Source organism: Triticum aestivum, chromosome 1A (genome assembly GCF_018294505.1).
Source record: "Triticum aestivum cultivar Chinese Spring chromosome 1A, IWGSC CS RefSeq v2.1, whole genome shotgun sequence".
Lineage (NCBI taxonomy): Eukaryota > Viridiplantae > Streptophyta > Magnoliopsida > Poales > Poaceae > Triticum > Triticum aestivum.
Window position 1 is genome coordinate 510,926,366 of NC_057794.1, and position 12,569 is coordinate 510,938,934.

Sequence of the window (12,569 nt, forward strand, 5' to 3'; positions counted from 1 at the left end):
AACAATTTCCGGTTCATTAGTCCAGCTTACTTCCACTGGAGGTTCAGCAATCTCATCAAGCTGTACTATCCTCCCACTCACTTGTTTAGCTAGAAACTCTTTCTCAAGAAAGTGTCCAGCGCATGCAAGAAACAATTTGTCATCAGACGGGCGGTAGAAGGAATACCCAATAGTTTATTTGGGATAACCTACAAATTAACATTTGTCTGATTTAGCATGGAGTTTATTTGGTTGTAAATGCTTCACATAAGTTTCACAATCCCAAATCTATGTGAAAAATGGGTTTCTTCCTATTCCATAACTCATATGGTGTCGACTCAACAAACTTATACGATGCTCTATTTAGTGTGTATGTTGTTGTTTCGAGTGCATATCTCCCAAATTATAAAGGCAAATCAGTAAGAGACAGCATTGACCTCACCATGTCAACATGGTTTGGCTACACCTCTTAGACACGTCATTTCTATGTGGAGTTCCAGGAGGAGTATATTCCAAAACAAATCCATGATCGCTTAGATGTTTGTTAAACTCATGACTTTGATATTCTCCTCTGTGCTATGATCATAGAAACTTTATCTTCTTCTCACGGTGATCATCAACTTCGTTCTAGAATTCTCTAAACTTTTCAAAGGTCTCGGACTTATGTTCCATTAAGTAAATATTACCATATTTATTAAAAGCATCAGCGAAGGTTACAAAGTATAAGCATCCACCACGTGCCGGTGTGCTCATCAGACCACCTATATCACTATGTATTATTTCCAATAATTCACCCGCCCGTTAAGGATGACCCGTGAATGGGGTCCCAGTTTACCCATCAAGCAAGCCTCGCATGTGTCAAATGATTCAATATCAAAATACATTAATACTCCATATTTATGAAGCTTTTGCATTCATTTATTTCTGATGTGACCAAAATAGCAGTGCCACATGTTAGTGTTATTATCAGTCTTCTCAAGACTTTTAACTTCTATGTTATAGACATCATTTTCACATTCAGGATCCAACATGAAAAATTGACTGACAATAAGTGCAAAGCCATAAAACATATCTATAATACCTAAATAGCTCATCCCCACTAACTTATTTCTCTTGACATGCACACTATCCACATCAGCAGCATGCCACCTCAGCAATTTTTTCCACGAATCATGTCATGAAATTCTGGTAATTAGTTGAAGCGGGCATGTTCTGTCTTCCATTACCGTTGAATCGGTGTAATAAATAAAACTGATAAAAGAAGGAGCCCATCGGTCCATCTTGGCAGAGCAGGTGCCGCCCTCAACTCGGACGGGTCCCCACCCAGATCCTGTGCGTGAACACCGCCGCCTTCGACGGAAAAGGATTGAGCTTCTCTGCCTGCTCTCCACGGATCCAGGTGCCCCGTCAGATCCGTCGCCAGGAGGTGCAGCCCTGCAGCCTCGACATGCTCAACCTCGGAGACCTCCTTAAGAGTGACTGCCACCATCGCCCGGTTACCCAAAAGAAACGACGCACCGTCGGTTGTCTGCCTTCAGCGCATGCGGACCGCCCATCTACGCCATAGAAGAACAGGAAGATAACTATCCCCATTGGGAAGTGGAGCAGCTCCATTACCATTGGCCGTCATCTCTGGTATTTGCCTATTTGGTGCCAACGCCCCTGATTGAGTTTGCCTCCTCCTCATCTTCCCCATTCGCTTCATCCTCACCACATCAAGCTGTTTTTAGTTTCTGGCCCTAAAAAATCATAGCCGTCGACGTGTATCTCCTGTTGGTATTACATGTACCGGACATGGCGAATTTCAAGTCCTCTCCGTCGGCACTGCACCATCATGGTCGCCTGCTCGGCTAATCAGAAATCAGCTGCAGGTTGCACCACTGTTGATCTTCTATGAAACTAGTCAATGGATGACACCTTAGTGAGTCATGTTGCTCATCTTCATCAGCCACCTCTGTCAGGTTTGATATAAATTTAGATAGCTATGTTTATGATCTTCCATCTACCATTTATTAGGTTTGATTTATATTAAGATAGTTGTATATATGTGGAATTTTATTCTTCGCTATATGTTGTTTGCAGGCAGGCAAATGTTATGGAAGCAGCCAAATTAAAATATCATGTATGTTCTCCACATTTTCCTCTAATGGTGTTTATGTTGGGATTTCCTTTTTTAGTATAGGAATGCTTATGGTGAGATTGGATATTTGTAGAGGCATCACTTACAGATAGTTGGTTGAAAGTGTCAGATGTGTACTGCTAGATTTTTTAATGGATCATGTCCTATAAGGGACTATCTGGAGCTAGATTATGGCATTACTGCTCCATGTACTCTTATTTAGGATCAATATATGCTATGTAACAATTGTGACATTATGCCCCGCCAAGATTAGACAAGAACTGATAATTATGGTGTTTTCTTTTATTATGTTGTTTTGATGTGCTAAAATGTTATGCTGCTACTTGATTTGACTAATTCTATTACGTTGTGCATGCATCCATTGTTACATGTCCCAGGTTAACAAGAAACATTGTATTCCCATTTGTTTTTAACTAGGATGTGCCCTCCTATGGCATGAATTGGAAGTAACGGATACGTCTCCAACGTATCTATAATTTTTGATTGCTCCATGCACTACTAGGGAAAAGCTTATACACAAGATCTTACCAAGAGCGAGTTTTAAAATAAGGCGCTGCTGCAATGTAGCAGTAGCGCGCTCCGGCGGTACTCGCTGCTGAAATAGACGTAGCAGTAGCGCGCCTCCTCTAAGCCGCGCTACTTCTATAATTCCCACGACCCCGCCGCGAAGCTAGTTCTAGCAGCATTGCTTTTATTTGGACCGCGCTACTGCTAGGTAGTTTAGCAGTAGCACCTTTGCCTTTAGAGCGCTACTACTAAAACTAGCTATCTCCAACCCGGCCCCCACTCTCTCCTCTATCTGATCCACACACACACTCACATGCATTCCCCCTCAACCCCCCCCCCCCCCCCGCACGCCGGTCCTCCCATGCCGGCCGCCGTCACCCCCGCCAGCCGCCGTCGCCTACCCCTCTTCCCTCTGTGCCGCCGTCAACTCCTCCTCCGTCCTCCCCCGACTCGCCGCCGGCCGGCCCCTCCTCACTCCGCCTTCCTCCTTCGCCCTACTCTCTTCTTCCTCCTCGAGTCGCCCCTCCTTCTCCCTCCTCGAGTCGCCCCTCCTTCTCCCTCCTCCATGCTACATTTTGATTTAGTAGGCTAGTTCATATGCAACATTTTGATTTAGTTGATATGATATAGTTGATTTAGTAGGCTAGTTGATTTAGAACATTTTGATTTAGTTGATTTAGTAAGCTAGTTGATTTAGTTGATTTAGAACATTTTGATTTAGTAGGCTAGTTGATTTAGTAGATTTAGTAGGCTAGTTGATTTAGAACATTTTGATTTAGTTGATTTAGCATGCTAGTGGATTTAGTAGGCTAGTTGATTTAGTTGATTTAGTATGCACCATTTTATTGTTATTTTTTCTGTACATGGATAGGTAGATGCTTTTGTTTTTTTTTGTAATAAGTTATTTTTTGGCAAAATGTAGGTGCCAATTTAGTTAAATTTGCCACTTGTTTTTTTAATCAATTATCTTAGGCAATAGGGGCCAAAATAGATGAAATGTCTTGTTAGGTGGTACCCTTATTTGGTACCCTTATAATTGTCCATAAAATTGCTTCTTGCGGAAGAACCAAAAATATCACATGCTACTGTTTTTATTTCTTGTGAAGTGGATCGTTAATCCTTTGCTCATATTGCTTTAGAAAAATGGCGCAGCCACCACCACCACTATGTCGACTGTGCAAGTCAAGGTGCGCCAGCAACCTTGCAACTGGGAAGCTGTTCGGCATCTACTTCCAGCCGAGTTTTTGTCATGTGGCAGTAAGAAATTAGATGAAATGTAAAAACTATTTTATTTTTAGTGTTGGCATTACTGCATTGTGTCATTTTGTTTTTTACACAGATCGTCCCACGCAATGTGAGGTTGAAATTCAACAAGCTGACAGGAGACACGGTGACATTTAAGGCTCCTGGGGGCCGTACACTATGGAGGTCGAGAAAGGACGCAATATGTCACAGATTGGAGGAGATGGATGGGCCCGTTTGCTCGCCCACATGCGTCTTACTGGTGGTGAGTTGATCAACTTCTCCTTCAGAGCAGAAAGACCCAAGCTGGCTGTCATTTATCTCAACCTGGTGGAAGATGATGAAGATGACAAAGATGACGAAGATGATGAAGATAATGGGGACCCACTCGATGAAGATGATGAGAACCCACTTCATGAAGCCATTGTATCTCAAAGAATGAGGCTAAGCGAGGAGGAGGTGTGCAACCTATGGGACATAATTCCACCACGTGATGACTTTGTCAGGGTGCCATTCGTGACCCGCCTGACAAGTACCATGGTCCATCGGCATGAAATGGTATGTTATAATGACTGTAGTAATTTGATGATATATATATGCTTTATTGTTATACTTACAAATGCAAATTATCCGATGATATGCTTAGTGAATCCGATGATCACTACTCCTAATGGAGCAGTTGGTAGCCTCGTACGGTTTATTTTCGTCCCACCACTTTCAATCGTTTCAATTCGCTGGGTTTTTTTCGTCCCCTCCCCCACCTCATCGGTTTAGTTTCGCATCACCCTCACGCACAACGAAAAAAACTAAACGGATCAGAACTTTCCATATTGAGTACTGATGCAAGTGAAAGAATCAATCACGATCAATTTCTAAAGTTTAAATCTAAATTAATTACCGTAAATCGCTCAATCACATTAATTAGTTAGGAAACAAATAACCAATTTTAAGAAATCTCATTATTAAAGCATTAATGCACCTACTTAATTTGTAAGGAAATATTATCTCATTATTCTCTACTCCTAGTAATGTCTCAGTACGTACATCGTTTCGTTCGCTCGTTCCCTTCCCTCTCCATATCATTTTTTTCGTAGATTTTTTTCGTCCCCTCCCCCCACTTCATCGGTTTATTTTCGCGTCACCCTCTCACACAACGAAAGAAATCTGAACAAATTAGAACTTTCCATACTGATGCAAATTATTTAGTAATGTAGAATCAATCACGAACAATCTCTAAAGATCAAATCTAAATTAATTAACCTTACCTTAAATCACTCAATCACATTAATTAGAAAACAAATATTTGTTTTTCAGAAAAATCGCTCAATCACATTAACCTTACCTTAACTCACGAATGGTAATCAATCTCCAAACAAAGGAAACAATACATCGAGGGAGCAGTAAATAAACCTAGATATTCTCATAACTATGCTCAATTCTATCAATTGCTCAACAGTAATTCATTTACCCACTGTAATACTTATGCTCATGAGAGAAGCCACTAGTGAAACCTATGGCCACTGGTTCTATCTTCCATCATATTAATCTTCCAACACTTAGTTATTTATATTATCGTTTCTTTTACTTTGCATCTTTACTTCTCTTTATCATAAAAATACCAAAAATATTATCTTATCATATCTATCAAATCTCACTCTCAGAAGTGACCGTGAAGGGATTTACAACCCCTTTATCGTGTTGGTTGCGAGGTTCTTATTTGCTTGTGTAGGTGCGTGGGACTCGAGCATGATCTCCTACTGGATTGATACCTTGGTTCTCAAAAACTGAGGGAAATACTTATGCTACTTTACTGCATCACCCTTTCCTCTTCAAGGAAAACCCAATGTAGTGCTCAAGAGGTAGTAAGAAGGATTTCTGGCGCCGTTGCCGGGGAGATTCACGCCAAGTCAAGTCAAGATTTGACTCCTGACAACGAGCCATTTCTGGCACCGTTGCCGGAGTCTACGCACAAGTCAAGACATACCAAGTACCCATCACAAACTCTTATCCCTCTCATTACATTATTTGCCATTTGCCCCTCGTTTTCCTCTCCCCCACTTCACCCTTGCCGTTTTATTCGCCCTCTCTTTTCCGTTCACCTCTTTTTCGCTTGTTCCTTGTTTGCTCATGTGTTGGATTGCTTGCTTCTCACGATGGCTCAAGATAATACTAAATTGTGTGACTTTACCAATACCAACAACAATGATTTTCTTAGCACTTCGATTCTCCTCTTACCGATGCTGAATCTTGTGAAATTAATGCTGGTTTGTTGAATCTTGTCATGAAAGATCAATTCGCCGACCTTCCTAGTGAAGATGCTGCTACCCATCTAAATAGCTTTGTTGATTTGCCTGATATGCAAAATAAGAAAGATGTGGACAATGATATTGTTAAATTGAAGCTATTTCCTTTTTCCCTTAGAGATTATGCTAAAGCTTGGTTTTCATCTTTGCCTAAAAATAGTATTGATTCATGGAATAAGTGCAAAGATGCTTTTATCTCTAAGTATTTTCCTCCCGCTAAAATCATCTCTCTTAGAAACGATATTATGAATTTTAAGCAACTTGATCATGAACATGTTGCACAAGTTTGGGAGAGGATGAAATTAATGATACGTAATTTCCCTACACATGGTTTGAATCTTTGGATGATTATACAATTTTTTTATGCTGGATTGAATTTTGCTTCTAGAAATCTTTTAGATTCGGCCGCGGGAGGCACTTTTATGGAAATAACTTTAGGAGAAGCTACTAAACTCCTATATAATATTATGGTTAATTAATATCAATGGCACACCGAAAGATCTACTAATAAAAAATTGCATGCGATAGAAGAAATTAATGTTTTGAGTGGAAAGATGGATGAACTTATGAAATTGTTTGCTAATAAGAGTGCTCCTACTGATCCTAATGATATGCCTTTGTCTACTTTGATTGATAATAATAATGAATTTATGGATGTGAATTTTGTTGGTAGGAACAATTTTGGTGACAACACGTATAGAGGTAATTTTAATTCTAGGTCGTTTCCTAGTAATTCCTCTAATAATTATGGTAATTCCTACAACAATTCTTATGGAAATTTTAATAATATGCCCTCTGAATTTGAGACTATTGTTAAGGAGTTTATGAATTCACAAAAGAATTTCAATGCTTTGCTTGAAGAAAAATTGCTTAAGGTTGATGAATTAGCTAGGAACATTGATAGAATTTCTCTTGATGTTGATTCTTTGAAACTTAGATCTATTCCACCTAAGAATTATATCACTGAGTCTCTCAAAGCAATGAGAATTTCCATTGATGAGTGCAAAGAAAGAACCGCTAGGATGCGTGCTAAGAAAGATTGCTTTGTGAAAGCGTGTTCTTCTAGTTTCTATCAAAATAAAGATGAAGATCTAAAAGTTATTGATGTGTCTCCTATTAAATCTTTGTTTTGCAATATGAATCTTGATAATGATGGGACTGAAGATGATCCACCTTTACCTAGAAGGAGTTCCAAAAATTCGGAGTTTTTGGATCCTAATACAAAAATTGGTAAAAGTGGGATTGAAGAGGTCAAAACTTTAGATATCAATGAACCCACTATTTTGGATTTCAAGGAATTTAATTATGATAATTGCTCTTTGATAGATTGTATTTCCTTGTTGCAATCCATGCTAAATTCTCCTCATGCTTATAGTTAAAATAAAGCTTTTACTAAACATATCGTTGATGCTTTGATGCAATCTTATGAAGAAAAACTTGAGTTGGAAGTTTCTATCCCTAGAAAACTTTATGATGAGTGGGAACCTACTATTAAAATTAAATTAAAGATCATGAGTGCTATGCTTTGTGTGATTTGGGTGCTAGTGTTTCCATGATTCCAAAAACTTAGTGTGATTTGCTAGGTTTCCGTGATTTTGATGATTGTTCTTTAAACTTGCACCTTGCGGATTCCACTATTAAGAAACCAATGCAAAGAATTAATGATGTTTTTATTGTTGCAAATAGGAACTATGTGCCCGTAGATTTCATTGTTCTTGATATAGATTGCAATCCTTCATGTCCTATTATTCTTGGTAGACCTTTCCTTAAAACGATCGGTGCAATTATTGATATGAAGGAAGGGAATATTAGATTCCAATTTCCGTTAAGAAAAGGCATGGAACACTTCCCTAGAAAGAAAATTAAATTACCATATGAATCTATTATGAGAGCCACTTATGGATTTCCTACCAAAGATGGCAATACCTAGATCTATTCTTGCTTTTATGCCTAGCTATAGGGGCGTTAAACGATAGCGCTTGTTGGGAGGCAACCCAATTTTATTTTTATTCCTTGCTTTTTTTCTCCTGTTTAGTAATAAATAATTTATATATCCTATGTTTTGGTTGTGTTTTTTGTGTTTAATTAGTGTTTTTGCCAAGTAGAACCGTTGGGAGGACTTGGGGAAAGTCTTTTTGATCTTGCTGTAAAAAACAGAAACTTTAGCGCTCACGCGAATTGCTGCCATTTTTATTTGGAGAGTGATATTTAGTTAATTATTTTTGCAGACGATTAATAGATAAATTCCTCACATCCAGAAATTTATTTTAGAATTTTTGGGGTTCCATAAGTTGTGTTAGTTACAGATTACTACAGACTGTTCTGTTTTTGACAGATTCTGTTTTTCTTGTGTTGTTTGCTTATTTTGATGAATCTATGGCTAGTAAAAGAGTTTCGTCCCGAAAGGTTGCTTCATATTATTTTTTCTCGACGAAAGACATCATATAGGAGAAGATGGTCATCGGAGAGCCACCAGGGGGCCCACGAGGTAGGGGGCGCGCCCTAGGGGGGGCCACCCTCGTGGGAAGGGTGTAGGACCCCTGGTCTTCTTCTTTGGCGAGGATTTTTCATTATTTATTATAAGGTATTCCGTGGAGTTTCAGGACTTTTGGAGTTGTGCAGAATATGTGTCTAATATTTGCTCCTTTTCCAGCCCAGAATTCCAGCTGCAGACATTCTCCCTCCTTATGTAAACCTTGTAAAATAAGAGAGAATAGCCATAAGTATTGTGACATAATGTGAAATAACAGCCCATAATGCAATAAATATCGATATAAAAGCATGATGCAAAATGGACGTATCACCAAACCAGTTAAACCGGCCGAGTCCGGACCAGTGATAGACTTCATATCCGGGGTTGTACACCGTTACGGCGTCCCCCACAGCATCATCACCGATAACGGCTCGAACTTTACAACGGACGATGTAAAAACTTGGTGCAGCAAAATGGGCATTAAGCTCGATTATGCCTCTGTCTATCACCTGCAAACTAACGGTCAAGTCGAGTGAGCAAATGGTCTTATCATGAGCGGCATTAAACACAGATTAGTGCGATCCTTGAAGGAATCAGATACGCACTGGGTGGAGGAGCTTGACTTTGTACTATGGGGGCTGCGGACCACGCCGAATCGTACTACCGGATACACATCGTTCTTTATGTTGTACGGCGCAGAGGCGGTACTGTCCTGCGACATTATTCATGACTCACTGTAACGCCCCAAGACCGATGCTCGAGAAGACTTCCTTAGGTTCCGGGTTTCTCCGTGTGTTTCATTTTTGCTTGCTCCTTTTATTTTTGCATTGCATCATGTCATCATGCCATCATATCATTAATTTTTTCAACTCAACTAAATAAACCGTATGGATGTTCGATCCGTTTAAATTGAGGGAACTCACATGGTGGTTTCTCTTTAAAACATACCCTCCCAATATTTAGGGAGATATTATAAATTATTCCATTTTTGGAATCACCCTTAAACACACTTGCATATTCCCCATGTCTTCTCTACTTCAAGCTTGACTTCAAAACCTTGCCAAAAATTCTCTTCCCACTTACCGAGGTTCCTCCAAAAATCCGAACATTTCTGGTGCACTTCAAAACCCTAGCCCTAGTTCAAACCATTTGATTAAACTCAAATGAGTTTGAATTCATATCTTCGGATCTTGCCACTTCTAATTTTCTCGGACCATGCACATTTTTAAGAGTCCGGTAAAATTGTCCTCGTGCCCAGATTCCGCCCCTACCGTCTCTTTCTTTTCCTTCTCTTTCCCTGTTTTTGTTCTAAAAAGGAAAAGAGTGAGAGAGGAGGAAAGCCAGCCCAGCTGGGCCTCCCTCCCTCATGCGCCGGCCCAAGGCCAGGCCCAATCAGCAGCCCAGCCGCACCGCACTCCTTTTCTAACCCTAGCCCGATCCCCTCGTCATCTCCCTCTACCTCGTTTCTCTCCCCTGCCGCCGCCAGGAAGCCGATTCCCTCGATCGTCCCATCTCCCCCTCGATCCCTCTCCTCGCCTCGTCAGTCTCCGCACGTAGGCGCGGCCATCTCCCCGACCCCCCTGCATGATCCATGTCGCCCTCCTCTCCTACCTCGCGCCTCTGCTTCTCCTCGCGTCGCCCGGAGTGCTATCGCGACGCCACCGTGGCTCTGCCGGACACCGGCGACCAGGGGCGCCGCCACCAGTTCTCCGCCTCCCCTGGAGCTCGAAGACCGCCTGCCACAGGTGCCGCTACCGGCTGCCGCCCCATCACCATGCGGTCCTCCTCCACCTCCGTTCCATGGCGCTGCGGCCCCATCGTTTTCCCCTGCCTCTCTTTTGCGCCAGGGACTTGAGCCCTCCACCGCGTGGCGCCGCCTTGCTGCCTTCCCCGCCGTCGGCTTGCTACCTTCGCCGGACCTCCTCCGCCTCCAAGGTCGCGCTGCTCTGGCCGCAACCACCTCTGGTCTTCAACCCCGGCGCCCGACCCGGCCATCTTCGGTTGCTGCCTCGCTGGCTTCGTCGCTCCTCTTGTCACTGCCAAGACACGACAACCAGGGAAGCCCAAGGCCGCCTTCGTGGTTTTCGTCAAGTTCGAGCGCCGTTGAACGAGGGTTTTTGCCTTGCTCATTTTGGGACGCGACAAGTTCCTCTCCGAAAGTATGTCTACATGATGATACGAGAACAAGTACCGTCGACCTTCGAAGTACATGCGTTTTGCCAAGTACCACTACCGTCGCCCCGAAAACATTGGAGTCATCAAGTACCTTTCTGAAACGAACGTGAATGACTACCGTCGCAAGAACGGGACCGGAAAATCCGAAGACCCCAAGTACCTCGACACCGATGACGTGAACGTCTACGGAAACTCGTGCAACGATAAACATGTACCACTACCGTCGCCAAGATCGCGAGAACCTCTACCGTCGACCCTAGAACGTGCGAGAACGACTACTTCGACTACCGTCGCGTGAACCACTACTTCCCTCGACGTCCGAGAACGTCTACTTCCGCTATTTCCTCTACACCGACTTGAACCGCTCAGATAATGCACGCTTCAAAGGTATAACGTCGAGATGACCGTTGTGGACGAATGCTTGCGATGTTTGAGATGCTCGTGTTTGCGCAGTGTCCAAATTGTCACTCGTTTCCTTTCGCCAACTCGTGGGACACCCGGAATCCGGGAGCACCCCACCATCTTTTGCACGCATTCGCATACTTCTCCTTTTGCATCGGTATCTCAATCAAGTACCGGAACCGGAATGTTGCCATGGCATCATTACCGTTTCGACGTCGTGGCACCCCTTTCTTTCTACCACGATGACAAATGCTTCATAAAATGCTCGTATCAACATTTTTCACAAATATTGCATAAAACTTGCACATGTCTTTCGCATCATGATAAGAACATTTAAAGGTTTAAAAATTGTTGTTGCACCAGATTGATAAATGCATATGGGGATTTACCGAATTTGTTATTTGTTATATCCGGCCCCATTTAAATTCTTTAGATGGTGTAGTTTTGTTATGCCTCATCTCTTGCCATGTTTAACAACATTTAATATTGTTGGATACCTAAACGAGAGAGAACTAAATAATTGATGTGGTGTTCCGTCAATATGCAACTCGTTGCATATTGAGCTCTACTTAACTTGTAGTTTTGTTTGTGCCCTTTGCCATGTCATGCATATTTAAACCGGACATGCATCATACTTGGTTGTGCATCATGCCATGTCATGTGATGGTTGTTTACTATGTTGTTTGCTTCTTTCCGGTTGTTTACCTCGTTAGCTTCGGTTCCGTTCCGGAGTTGTGAGGATCTGTTGGCTATGTCCGTTTGTCTTCTTCATGGACTCGTTCTTCTTCCTTGCGGGATCTCAGGAAAGATGACCATACCCTCGAAATCACTTCTATCTTTGCTTGCTAGTTGCTTGCTCTTTTGCTATGCCTATGCTGCGATACCTACCACTTGCTTATCATGCCTCTCATATTGTTAAGCCAAGCCTCTAACCCACCTTGTCCTAGCAAACCGTTGTTTGGCTATGTTACAACTTTCCTCAGCCCCTCTTATAGTGTTGTTAGTTGCAGGTGAAGATGGAGTTTGTTCCATGTTGGAACATGGATATTTGTTGGGATATCACAATATCTCTTATTTAATTAATGCATCTATATACTTGGTAAAGGGTGGAAGGCTCGGCCTTAAGGCTGGTGTTTTGTTCCACTCTTGCCGCCCTAGTTTCCGTCATATCGGTGTTTTGTTCCCGGATTTTGCGTTCCTTATGCGGTTGGGTTATAATGGGAACCCCTTGACAGTTCGCCTTGAATAAAACTCCTCCAGCAATGCCCAACATTGGTTTTACCATTCGCCACCTAGCCTTTTTTCCCTCGGGTTTCGCGGACTCAAGGGTCATCTTTATTTTAACCCC